Genomic DNA, 13,935 nt, shown 5'->3' on the forward strand with positions numbered 1-13,935 from the left:
ACTGAAGCCAGAACTGGAAAGCAATGAAACCCAGAAGCAAGAACCCAGTAAATGCTGGCCATGTGACTCCCCATGTGACAGAGGAACCCTGGAGGCCAGCAACTTTTCTTCAGAGAAGGTATCTTCTTGATGCCTTAATTTGAACATTTTTGTGCTTAGAACTGTAACTTTGTAAACTAATAAATCCCCATTGTAAAAGCCAATCATCTTCTGTATGTTGCATTCTGGTAGCTTTAGCAAACCAAAACAGCATGGTTTATCTTTCTTTATCTGTATATGTTAAACTATATGACTGGTTACATTTAAAGTGAGTTCTTGTAGACTGTACGATTAAGTCATATCCTTTTTATCTACTCTGAAAAGTAGTCTTTAATTGGTATATTTAATCTTTTTATATTTAGAGTGACTATTGATATTGTTGGATTAATATCCATCATGTTTGTAACTGTTTTCTATTTATTGCTCTTATGGGCTGTTTGTTTCTTTTTCCCCTCTTTTTATGCCTTCTCTGTTTTTTATTGAGAATTTTGTATGATTTCATCTTAGTTTATCTGAGTGCATCGATTATACTCAGTTCTTAAAAGTTTTATGCATTTCTCTAGAATTTGCAATATGCTTTTGTTTCAATTTCCTTCCTATCAAAGCAAACACTGTGCAATGTGTTGGCTTTAACAATGGGGATTTATTGGCTAACAGTTTTAAGACTATGAGAAGTCCAAAATCAAAGCATCATCAAGGTTATGCTTCCTCCCAGGAGACTGTGGCATTCTGAGGCTGGCTGCTGGTGATCCTTGGTCTATGGATTTTCTGTCACATGGCAATGTACATGGTGGCCTCTCCTGGCATTTCCCTTCTCCTTTAGGGATCACTGACTTGCAACTTCTGGCTGCTCCCCTTGGCTTTCTCTCTTTTTATGACCTTCCCTAAAAAACTTTAGTAATAAGACCCATCTTGATTTAGCTTGGCCACACTTTAATTGAAGTAATCTTATATCCCAGGGGAATAGATTGAGTACAGTAGATAACTCAAGGCCACCACAACCTTTTAATCAGTCTAAGTCCACCTTCAAGTAATGGCATCCTATTTCATGTCTAATGCAGGTACTTTATAACAAAATATTCCCAACTCCTCTCTCCTATCCTTTGTGACATCATTATCATTCATTTCACTTATCCACATTCTATAATCACACAATACATTATTAATATTACTTTCATAAACTGTTGTCTTTTAGATCAATTAAGAATAAGAACAATTAAAAGTTTTATTTCATTTTCAAATATTCCTTCCCTGACACTTTTTCTTCCCTTATGTAGGTATGGCTTAAGTCATGTCATTTTCCTTCTTCCTAAATAACTTCTTTTAACATATATGCAGTTCAGGTCTGCTGGTCATAAATTTCTTCAGTTTTAGTTTCTCTGAGAAATTACTTATTTTCTCCTCATTTTTGAGGGATAATTTCACTGAATATAAAATTCTAGGTTGACGAGCTTTTCCTTTAAGTATTTACTTTGAATATCCCTATATTTCATTCCGCTCTCTTCTTAGTTGCATTGTTTCTAATCAATAGCCTTTTCAATAGGGAGAGAAGAGATAAAACTTGATCAAAGGAGCTTTATTGAGGCTATGGGCAGACAGGCTGAAGCCTAAAACAGTGACAGCCCAAAGAAGGGAAGAGATACAGGTTATACAATGGTTGGTGGGAAATAGGGAAAGGGAGGTGGTGGGTTTTCATTGTCTAGCTTGGAAGCAGGAAGTTGACAGGTTTCTATCAGTTGGTTTTGGTAGCAGGGGTTTAGTTGGGAGTTACCAACTTTTCATTTGAAATTTAAATGCTGCTGTAGCCATGCACTGCTGCAACCGCCAGAGGGTGGATGTTGGGAAGGGGAGCCTATCTCAAGATTACGGCTGCTGGAGGGTAAAAGGGCAGGGGCTGAAGTGAGCTCTGTGGGTTTCCTTGAAATCATGTGTGAGGGAAGTTTCTTAGAATATTTGCTCACGGCTGGTCAACTCATGGGGGAAGGGGATCTGCCTAACATTCCAGCCTTTTCTTCTTAGACTTCGTGGGATGCTGAAAGGTGATGACCTATCTTCTCTAGCTGCTTCCAGCTGGTGGGGTGCGCAGCACTGTCCCTATGTTTCATCACTGGACAGTGACCGGTGGTGATGTTTTTGCCAGAGGATTAGCATATTCCTGACAGCCTTATTCATCATCATTTGGACAGTTCTGTGAATAAAACTGGTTAAGAGTTTTAGTAGACAGGACCCCAAAATGAGGAGGGATATCTGGGCAATGACTCTCTAACTGCTGCAAAGCTGATAAGGGGCATTGTCCCTAAGGGGCAAAGGGATTATATGATGAAACTGGTTGTTGTTTTTGGAGAGTCTAGCATCTCTGGGTTTCAGATCTTCTTTGGCATTGGAACAATCTGGAGGTTTAAAGTCTCTGAAAAACAAATTTAATAAGTAAAATTTTGCAGATCACAGGATATTTTTCAGGATTTAGAAGAATACCATTTGTTGGGGGTTGCCATATTGTGGCAGTTTGCAATATCTGGCTGAAACTTGTATAAGAGTAACCTCTACAATGACCTCTCAACTTGATTTGAAATCTCTTAGCCATTGAAATTCTCCATATTTCCCCCTTCTGGTTAAGTAATCCATGATGCCAGGGCCAGTTATGTCCCATGACAGGGCCAATCAGGTCCCATGATGCCAGGGCCAGTCTTACACCCCCGGAAACCATGTCCCATGTTGGGGTCAAGTTCATAGCTGAAAAAGAGATCACGTTTGAGCAACTGCAGAGATTTTCTGGAGATGACTCTTAGGCACTAATCATAAGTAGGTTCAGTTTGATACTATAGAAATAAGTTTCATAAGGACAAGTCTCAAAATTGAGGAGGTAGCTTATTAAATTGGGGGCCCCTCTTGCTTAAGAAAATTTCAGGAATTCCCCAGGTGGGGAAGTTTAACAGTTCTATTTTTCCCAATTTTTCAAGGGACTTTGCAAACATTTTTTCATTTTCTGCCCAAAATAGTCTGAAATGCTTCATTGCATAATATTAATTTGTTCAGAATATTAAGAGTTCATTTCTTATTTTATGTTCTGTTCTATATTAAATAAAGGTGAATTAGTCTGTTTAAATTAACTGACTAGACAGATTAAATTATATAGTATTACCAAAAATTTGTTTGCACAAAATAAACATTTTTCTTTTTATCTCACACAAAAGTTAAAGCTTTAAAATACAGACAATATTATTCTTTACCTTGTGTATTGATTTACCTTAGTTCTAAACAGATCAGTTTCATCACATCTTTTATCAGAGTTTTATGTATTTCTTTTTTTTTTTTTTATGTATTTCTTTTTTAACAGTTGCTGTGTGGACCCATGCTGACTTTCAGAGCTGGACAACTAAATATCAGTTTCAGGTGTCATACAGTCACCTAAAGTTCCAGGGAGCTACTAGATTATGCAAAGAGTAAAGCACTTTAGAACTTAAAGATAACACCTAAAGTTTACAATCTGCATTTTAATTTTTATAAGCATTTTTAAATGAAGCTAATTTTAGAAATAAAAATATTAACCAGTTGTTTGATATCAACAAGCCATAGCAGAGCTTTTGTTCTGTTTCACTTTTACACATTTAACAGAGTTATGTTAATATACAGATAAAATATATATATTATATTTGTCCTGCCTTTCTTTTAAAGTTTTCCTTGTTACAAATGGAGCTCTGACCTATAGCTGACCACATATACTTTTAAGGAAACATTAAAGCAAAGCAGTGCAACTGATAATTTGACTGTTTCTATGATTTATAAAATTTAAGAATAATTAAATCTATGACTAACAACACATATCACTGCTGAGCATCACACAGGAATTATCAGGATATAACATGGATAGTAAGAACATTCTCAGAGTTTTAGGAATTTTATAAATTTTCTTAATATATGACTAATATTATTTTACCTATAAAATTTAACCAGCAACAGGATAGAAAATCTCTTTTAACCAATGTAATATGCAATAGATTCAATTATTTTAGCACCTTACTTATGCAAGGTGAAAGAACAAATTATTTGTAACAGTTTTTTCCCTAAACAATGAGAAGATGTGACTTCTGAAATAAAGGATGAGAAGGCAAAGATATTAACAAGGATAATATTCTGATGTAAAAATCTTTGCTTTCTAGACAGAGTACTCAGATGATTAATGAAAAACTTTTTAAAAAAACTTTACATTAAGAACAGACTAACAGGGCAGTGGGAGGGTGGGTCAGTGGCAGAATTCTCACCTGTCATGCTGGAGATCCAGGTTCAATTCCCAGAGCCTGCCCACGAGAAGGAGAAGGAGAAAACCAACAGTCCGTGTTATTTTAACAGAGAGGAAAACTAAACTTTTGTTTTGTGTGAATACCTGGCTTAACACAAAAGCTTCTTTTTTTGAAATATGATAAACAGACATTAAATTTTGGTCCGCACTGACTATGACAGACAGAATTACCTTTCATAAACTTCTTTTTTTAAACTCTCTATTCATTCAGAGCTTATAGTCAGCAATGACTGTAACAAAATCCATTCTGTTGTTAAAGTTTCTATCACCTTCCATATCCATTCCATCTATAGCTTTTACTTATCAAGACAGTACATAATTAGAAAGAAATTTGAAACTAAATCATACTTCTAATAACAGTACTCAAGAAGGGGAGAAAAGACAGAGATACCACAAAATAATTGAAGAAGCAAGAAATTTATGCTTGGGTTATGAACACAACCATGCATCTATATACTTCATATTCAGAACACACAAATGATTGCATTACTATATGCCTAAAATCTCTCAGTCCAATTCAGTATTACCTTACACTGTCTTATTTTAGTAAGTTTTTATCAATAAATTTAGGGCAAACACACCCAATCAAAATAAAACCACATTTGTTTAATTCAAAATTTGCCATAAATTTATTTTATCAGAGGTTGAAAAATGTTTGTTTTCATAATATCTTAAAATTACACAGAATTTAAAAAGTACATTGTCTATCAAGTTCAGGAAAATATACACAATTGTTTAATTTGCCCCAACTCTGAATACAGGAAAACTTTTCCATATTCCTCAGACCTTTCATTTTGCTACTGGAATTTGATTAGATTTTATTCAGTTACCCCAATTCCAAGGCTATTTATATTTTAATAATGGTCTGATTACTACAGTTACCATTGCAAAGGTTTTGTTGGAAAAATATATTAAATATAGCTTATTCCACAGTATTTTTATGCTTATCATTTCTAATCTCCAGGCCCAGTTAAAAAAAAAAAAAGGTGAAACCACATCTCACCATAGTTTACTGTGCTTGGCTCCTTCCCCTGTAACTGTTTAGGTGGTTAGGCCTTGGGGCAGGGATAGGTTGGACAGAAAGAAATAAGGCTTGTTGAACTTTGATTTGAAAGTTTTAGGTGAAGGACATGGAATTTTGAGAGGTCTTATGTCTTTCTTTAATTGTTTCCAATTATTAAATTTATTTTACTAAAAGCTGTGACCAGGACCATTGGAAAAGGTTTTGCTTGAACTTGCTTAAAGAGGCTGTCCTTTGGCAGTTTTCTGCTGCCTTAGGGAAATTCCAGGGACAGTTTTCTCAAGTTCAGTTCTGTTTGCAGTAATTACAAAAGTAAGGTTTCTGAATCTTGCCTTCCAGAGGGTTTTTCCCTTCTTTTATTTTGATTTAGAATACTAATCTATGTATATAAATTAGGTGTCATATATATATATAGAAACTTAGTTACACAAGAAACAGAAACACAGAAATACTTTTGAGAAGGATAAATAAAGGATTGAATATATTATCTCATCCCATTTCTACCTTTTTGCAGAACAATTTTAACTGTAATATCTTTAATTTTAACTGTAATGGTAGGATTTTCATTTTAAATCATTTTTGAAGCTAGATTATGTTGCAGAAATAAATCCTTCACTTATAGACTCATAAGTAAATAAATCAATAAATAAAATCTTTCCAATTTTCAATACAGCCTAAAGTTTTCTTTTTTAAAGAATTTCCATAAATCAGTAACCAATTAGGAACATTTGACCAATACAAACCCAGGAACATACCAATCAACAAATTCAAGCAGACACTTAACACATATTTAAGTAACACACCACATAATAACTAGACCAAACACACCAACTAACAAACAGGCATCAAATGCTTAAGATCTCACCAGGATAGATGATATGACACAGTAAGTTACTGGAACTCTTTAAGAAGTCAGAGGGGGTCAGTAGGGTATGAACTTAGGTGCTGTTCAACTTTAGAAATTTCAGAAAAGGAAAAGGGAACATGGTGGCAGTTTCAGCTCAGCTAGGAAGGACTGCATAGGAAGGAAGAGGAGGAAGGGAAGGGTTAGAGGAGGGTTGATATGCTGTGGTGGAGTATGGAGATGGGGGAGGGTTATTTTCTGGCTGCGCTGCAGCAGCTGCAGCTTGGCTGGGAGGAGCTGCATGGGAGGGGGAGCTAAGGAGATGGTCTTCCGCAAGATCAAAAGAAGGGTCTGGTGGAGAAGGAGGTGGTCTGGGTTCACAAGTAGGTTGTTTTGGGAAAGGAGATTAGAGAAGAGGGATTTGATAAGCAGAGAGGGGGTGCCTGCGCAAGCCAAAGAAGGCTTGGATATATGGGATTTCACTACACTAGCCAAGACACTAACAGTAGTTGTCAAGGTCTAGGAGAATTTGTAGGTCAAGGGTTCCATTTTCTGACCAAACAGATCAGCCATCTAATTTGTAAGCAACCCAAAGTGGTGTTATGGGGAGGTCAGGACTGCCTGTTTCCCATGATAGTGGATGGGGTAAGGAGAAACACTCACTCATAGATGACTTAGAAACCATCAAGAAGGCATCACCCTCCCCCTCCCCCTTGAGAGTTCTAAGTCCCAGTTAGTATGTGGAGGAGTGGATGGAGGCGTCCATCATTTCTCTCACTCCTAGGGTCCAGGACTGAGCAGAGGAAGGTCTCCTCCAGCGCTGGGATTTCAGATATGTTGTCCAGGACAACAGAGAAAAACAGTGTTGGACAGAAAAGAGGAGAGTGCTTTTCCTTACCCTGACATGATTCACTGGTGTTGGTGCTGAAGTCAGACAAGTGGCTTCCATACCCTCCTATGGAGGTTTTGTCTCTGATCCCAGTCCTGTGTTTTGCACCAAAATGATAAGCTTTTTGACCAGAAAGGAGGAGAAGAACCAACGCATGATCAAAGGAACTTTATTGGGAGGCTATGGGCAGACAGGCTGTGACAGCCCAAACAAGGGAAGGAATACAGGTTATATAGGATGGTTGGCAGGAAATAAGGAAAGGGAGGTGGTGGGGTTTCTTTGTCTAGTTTGGAAGCAGAAAGTTGGCATGTCTCCACTGGTTGGTTTTGGTAGCAGGAGGCTAAGTTGGGAGTTGGTAATTCGTCATTGGCGAGGTTTAAAATTTAAACTCTGCTGTAGTCATGCAAGGTGGCAACTGCCAAAGGGCAGATGTTGAGTAAGCGGAGCTCATCTCAAGATTATACCTGCTGGAGGGCAGGAGGGATGAGGTGGGCTCTGTGGGTTTTCTGGAAATCATGTGTGGGGGAAGTTCAATGGAACATTTGCTAGAGTTTGGACACATCATGGGAGGAGGGGTTCTCCTTAACACTGATGAGAGCCCCCTGTAATTCTGATACATGCTCCTGTATAAGTAAGGTGATTTTCCTCTCTGACTTTTAAGATTTTCTAGAGTTTGAATATGATATGCTTAAGGTTTCTGGAGTTTGAATATGATATGTCTAGATATAGAGCTTATAAAAATAATTGTCTACTTAATGTTCACCAAGCTTCCTAAATCTGTGATTTGGTGTCTGTGCTTAACTTTGGACAATTTTCAGCTATTATTACTTAAAATATTTCTTCTGTTCTTTTCTATCTTTCTTCTCCTTCTGGTATTGCCATGGAACGTATATTTCAAATTTTGAAATTGTCCCATAGTTACTGAATATGCTGTTCTGTTTAATTTTTTCCTTCCATTTTAGTTTAGGAAGTTTCTATTAGGATATCTTCAAGTTCACTGATTCTTTCCTTGGTGTGTCCAGTCTACCACTGAGCCCATCAAAGACATTCTTTATTTGTCTTGTCTTACAGAGTTTTGGCTTTTAGCATTTTTCTTTCAGTTCTTTCTTAGGGTTTCCATCTATCTGCTAACTTTGCGCATCTGTGCTTGCATGATGTCTACTTTTTCCTTTAGAGCCCATAGCATATTAATTACAGTTATTTCAAATCTCCTATCTGTTAAATCCAACATCTGTGTCATATCTGAGTCTTGTTCTGATACTTCCTTAGAGTGTTATGATTGTGGGTTTTCTTGGATTTTAGCATGCCTTCTTCATTTTTGTTGAAAGCCACATATGACGCATCAGGTTAGAGGAACTGAGGAAAAAAGGGCTGTAGCATAAGATTGTGTGTTAATCTGCTTAGTGTCTAGATTGTGTTGAATGTTTGCTGTATTTGTAATGCCTAAAGCTTCAAATTCTTTCAGTGTGCTGGGCATCATTTCCTGATTGGGCTACTCTGTATATTCCCCCTTAGACAACTTACATCTCTGTTGGCTTTAAACCACTGTTTTTATCCTGGATCTCTGTTGGTTTGTTGGTGAAGTGTTCTATAAGCATATGACTAAATCTCAGTGTTTTTAAGGGCCTGCCTACCTGGACTCTTCACAAGTGTTTCTTAGTTGTTGTTGTTGTTTCCTTTAGGTGAGACAGGAAGTCTGCAGGGGCTAAAATGGAGAAATGCCCTCCCTTAAGTACGATAAGGATCCCAAATTCTTTTTCCTGCAGAGATAAGTTTTTGTGTTGGAGAATGCTGAGGACATCTTTCAAATTGTTTGTTACTTATTCCCACCCCACCAACCCTTACCCCACCCCACCACCCCCACCCAGAGCCATGAAGTAAAACCCACAAATGCTTGGGGTCTTTCTTAGTGAACAACCCCCATAACTCAGCCTCCAGAAGTTCATTGAAATGATCACCTAAGTGCTCCACCAGTTACTGCTTCCAATAGCTATTGCTATTGCTCCAGGTAAGCAGCCCTTGATTACCGTCTCTGGGAATGTGTTTTATCTCTTCAGTTTCTGAAGTGTCAGGTTCCCTACAACATTAATTCTATATGGGTCTGATTTTTAGTTTGTTCAGATTTTTCCTTAAGGCTGGGACAGGAGCAATAATTTCCAAGCTCTTTACATTTTAGATCTGAACCTGGAAATCCTATTTATTTATTTTAAGATAAAAAAAAAATCTGGGCTCCCTGTTAGAGTAGATATGGGAGTCAGGAAATGGAATATTAACTGGAAGTTATTTAGTTGTTGAGGGTCAAATGTCACACTCATTGTACACAATTTATAGTCACTAAGAATTGCCTGGTATCAAAATACAGTCAATTACATGTTATCCCTTAGCCTGACTTTGAATTCAGAAGCTCCCAGCCAATAAGCTATTTCTATTATGGGATGGTATGGCAAACACGGTATGGTCTGGGTCCAAAATTACTTTGTCTTTCAAAATTATCCAAAGGAAAGGTAATTTTAACAATGCTTCATTATGATCCATCCCTGGCACCAGCAGCTGCTGTGTCAGGGATATTCTCTCAGCTGTTCTTTGGGTCCCACTTTCTGCATGTGTTAACAGCACCCTTCAACCCCTATGAATCTTTGTTAAAATTCGCATTTAGCAAATAAGATTAATATCTAATCCTTGTTTATTCAGCAGTTATAGAGCAATGGGACAAACAGATCTGGATTTCAATCCGGGCTCCAGACAAGGAGGTAACTCCTTCTTGCCTGCATTTCCCCATGAATAAACTGCAGCCAATAATAACAGCCTCTTACCACTGGTGAAGCTCAGCCCTTATAGATGGAGTCATTGCCTCTGTCCACATTTGGTTTAGTTGCTGGGTGCCTGTTGCATGGTTTGGTAAAATTTCTCCCAAGTTGTTAAAAAAAATTGGTTATTTTGAGTCTTACTAATAAGACCTTGAAGATTTCCTTGAGACATGTAAGCAGTTTATTATCCATGGATATTATTAATCTTTTTTTTTAACCTGTGGCCCATGAACATGGACAGTTGCTGGCACAAATTTGATTCTGGTTGGCCAAATTCTGAGCAGCTCCTTCTGTGTTTGGAGCTGTCCTCTTTCTATGTGTGAGATGGCATCCAATACCTCAATCATTTATTCAGCACCTCATTCATTTATTCTACAAAAACTTCTGTGCCGTGTTACATACTGCTAGTAGGATGGTGAGCAAAGCAGAACTGGGTCTCCTCCTGCAGAGCCTGCAGCCTAGAGAGGAGGCCAGACTTGAACCCTTTATTCCACCAGCTTTAGCTGTGGCAAGTTCCAGGATGGAGGTCACAGTGGGAGGAAGGGGAACCACAGGAACCTAGAGGTTGGGACCTAGACTAACCAGGAGGTCAGGAAGTCTCCCAGAACATGTGACTTAAGCCCTGAGATGCTGAAGGATCGGGGAAGAAGCTCAGCTGACAGGGAGAAACGTCAAAGACCTGGGGAGGGTGCCATCATGTCAGCAGGGTATTGGCAAAATTTTCCTGTAAAGGGTCAGATGGTACGTATTTTCAGCTTTGCAGGATATAGCTGTCACAGCTTGCAGTGTAGCCAAAGGCAGCAAGTAAACAAATGGGCATGGTTCTATTCTAATAAAGCTTTATTTAGGGACTGAAATGTGAATTTCATAGAATTTTACTGAATCCCACAAAGTATTCTTCTGGTTTTTGTTCTTTTTTTTCAACCATTGAAAAAATGTAAAAATCATTCTTAATTCACAGGTCCCACAAAAACAGTCTGGTGTAATATCTGGCCCACGGGCTGTAGGTTCCAGGCCCCTGGGGTGTGGTTGGTGTGCGAAGTGCAGCTGAAGGACTCTGAAAGGTGAGGACTAAATCTTTATAATAAAATGGACATGAGAATTCTTTCTTCCCTGGAAAATATACGGCAAGTTGGAATTACCATTTCCTAAACTAAATGCTACCAAACACCAAGTATTCTATTACAGCTGTTCAGGGTTTTATCAAAACTTAGTGTTGGAGCCAGGAAAGGGTACCCAAGTTGCATTGTAAGAAAAATTCACTGTTGCCCAAGTTCACGGGATGAAGACCAAATCATCTAAAGAGGCCCCTTTTAAGATGAACAAAGGCGTCATTTCCTTTCCTCTGGTGATAAATGTGTCCTTCAGTTAAAAACACTTAAAAATTCATTCCCAGTTGCTAATGAATATCAGTTAGCAAAATATGGAGCATCCCAAGATGGGATTCTTTTTTTCTAGAAAAGGAAGGCTAAGGAAATGAGAATATACTTTAATTAAAACAGTGATTAGGTCTCAGGTATTAGCATTGAATTTTTTAAATTCGTGTACTCAACAACTTGAGAGACTATAAGAATGGAAACCAGTTTGGAGGGAAACAGTGGTGAACAATATAGATGGGACCCCTCTTTCATGGAACTTAAATTTAGATGGGGAATTATATTCAATAATCACATGGAAGTCTGTATGTTCATAAAAACAACAGTTGCCATAATAGAAATGTAAGAAACCCGTGAGGCTTTTAACAGGGTTCTTTTATTTAGGTTGCGAGGCCAATGATGATTTCAATGTTGACTGGATATTTAAGCTGTGGCTTAAAAGGGGATCGAAAGTTTGCCAGGTGGACAGAACACATGTGTGTGTGTGCACGTGTTCATGCATGTGTATGCATTGTATGAGTGTGTGCGTGTGTGTACACACTGGGACCAGGGCTGGGAAGTGGACACTTCCAAGCACAGAGAATAAACAGCATGTGCAAAAATTCTGAAGCTGGAAAGAGTTGAGAATATTTGAATCCAGCTAAGGCCTTTTGGACCACATGCATTGAGAGCATGTGTCCTAAACCAAGGATGAAGAAGCAGAAAGGGGCTCCTGCAGGCCTTGCCACCCCTACTAAGGAGCATGAATTTTATCCTTTGTTTAAAAGAGAGTCTCTGAGGGGTTTTAAGGCAGAGAGTATGGCTCCATGATTTACAGTTTAGCAGAAGGAAAAGTGAAGGGCGGACACCAGTAATTTATGTGGGTTTCTCTGTGCAACAATCTAGTTTCCTTGTTTGTCTAACAAAACTTAAACCATTAGATGCTTTGTGTGGCTGTTTTATCTTTTGACATATCCAGGATGGTGAGGAAATGAAAGCCCTCTTAACTTTTTCTCTTGTTCATACAGCAACCAGTAGTGAACACACATGTGTTGGGGCCAGTATAGATGCCATCTTCTTGACCAATATTGTTTGAAGCCATAGAATATTCAGGAAACAGTTCTACTTTGTGAGGTTTGGAAATTTGTACAGCTCATAGATGCAACATTAGTGTCTCGAGAGAACCAGTGTGGTGTTTTATTGAAAAGTATTCTTTTTTCTCAAATTAAACAAATGATCAAGATAGTGCATTGGTTTTTTTGAAAGACCTATGAATGTTAGAATAAACTTTCCTCCTTATCTCAATTTTCTATACACTTCTTTCCCCTAAATTCATTCTCAAAATATAGGGCATAGGCAAAAAAAAACACCAAGTAAATTGTTTTATCCACTAAATATAATGAGACTTCTTAATATTTATTGCCAGAATATCACACTCATTTTTCTCAAAAATAAGAAAATGTCTAATTATGAACAATGGAAGTATTATTTTTCTTATTAAAATCTGTGTGTCATCTATTTAAATGCAGTTATGGTTTTTTAGTTTGGGATGGGAGAAGAAGATCACTCAATAGTGTCAGACTCAACACGGGAGCAGAGAACTGGCGTGGCTGCCCCTGTCATTCAGCTCCTTGAAAGAACAGATAATCTCTTTTGATAACTTGCGTCTCATGTTCAATAAAAACTATGGTGTGTTGTCATGACAGCAGTCAGTCGTCAGGAAGGGGCAAACAAAGAGGTGACTCTAGGGACGCTTTTGATATGAGCTCCTGGGTCCACCCCAAGAGTGAACTCCCAGCAAAGTTTAGGAGATAAAAGTGAGGGACTTGAGAACAAGAGCTGTGCCATAGAGGTGGCCTTACAAAATGTAAGGCCCTTTAGGGGTTTAGACAAAGAAGGGCTGATGAAGGAGTCAGATGCTACAGTTGGATTGGGACCGCATGTTTCTGCATCACTGTTGGGGGAGGAGCAAGACAGGACAGAATAAAAATGTCCTTTCTGTCACTGGGAAAAATTATTTGTTCACTATTAAAATGAAGATCAATCCTCTAAAGCTCCTTCTCTTCTAAAGCTCTATTTCTAGCATGTGAAAAAACAGACTTCCATGTATGAAAACAATACATGTAAGAAGCCTCATGGTATCTACAACTGTGCTTATAATCTGGACATTTGGTATTTATGAAAACATACATATAATGGGCACAATTAAAATCTAGAGTCAGTTAAAAAAAAAATGAATGGAAGAAAATTTAACGTGGACACCAATTCTACAAATCCCTAAAAATGACCAGTTCATTTCATCCCTGAGGAATAGTCTTTTCTTGTGTGAGGTAAGGCCAACCATACCTAGCGTGTGCGTGCACAGGCATGCCAAGTGCTGTTCTAAGAGCTTTGATGTGTTCATTCATCACTATTCATGGCAGCCTGATGAGGCACCTTACCATCCCCATTTGTGGGGGTGTGGAGTAGTATGTACCCCAAGAAAACATGTCTTTGAATGTAATCCATTCCTGTGAGTTTGAACCCATTGTAAGTAGGACCTTTTATGAGGTGAATGTGTGACCCAACTCAAGTAGGGCGGCTCTTCATCCTATTATCGGAGTCCTTTATAAGAGTGTGCCAGTTTGCAGCTGGCATGTACCTGAGAAAAGTCATGTCCTTTTTCCTGATCCAATCTTGT

General features: G+C 38.1%; 1 long non-coding RNA gene across 1 annotated transcript in view; it reads right to left on the reverse strand.

Annotated features, from left to right (window-relative positions):
- Positions 1-2,427: 2,427 nt before the first annotated feature.
- LOC143648082 (uncharacterized) overlaps positions 2,428-13,935 on the reverse strand; it is a 107,455-nt gene continuing 95,947 nt past the window's right edge. Inside the window, exons 2-3 of the long non-coding RNA XR_013158352.1 lie at positions 4,302-4,337; positions 2,428-2,446 (exon numbers count right to left, since the gene is read on the reverse strand). This is a non-coding gene — a long non-coding RNA (uncharacterized LOC143648082). The remainder of the gene's footprint in view (positions 2,447-4,301; positions 4,338-13,935) is intronic.

Source organism: Tamandua tetradactyla, chromosome 10 (genome assembly GCF_023851605.1).
Source record: "Tamandua tetradactyla isolate mTamTet1 chromosome 10, mTamTet1.pri, whole genome shotgun sequence".
NCBI lineage: Eukaryota > Metazoa > Chordata > Mammalia > Pilosa > Myrmecophagidae > Tamandua > Tamandua tetradactyla.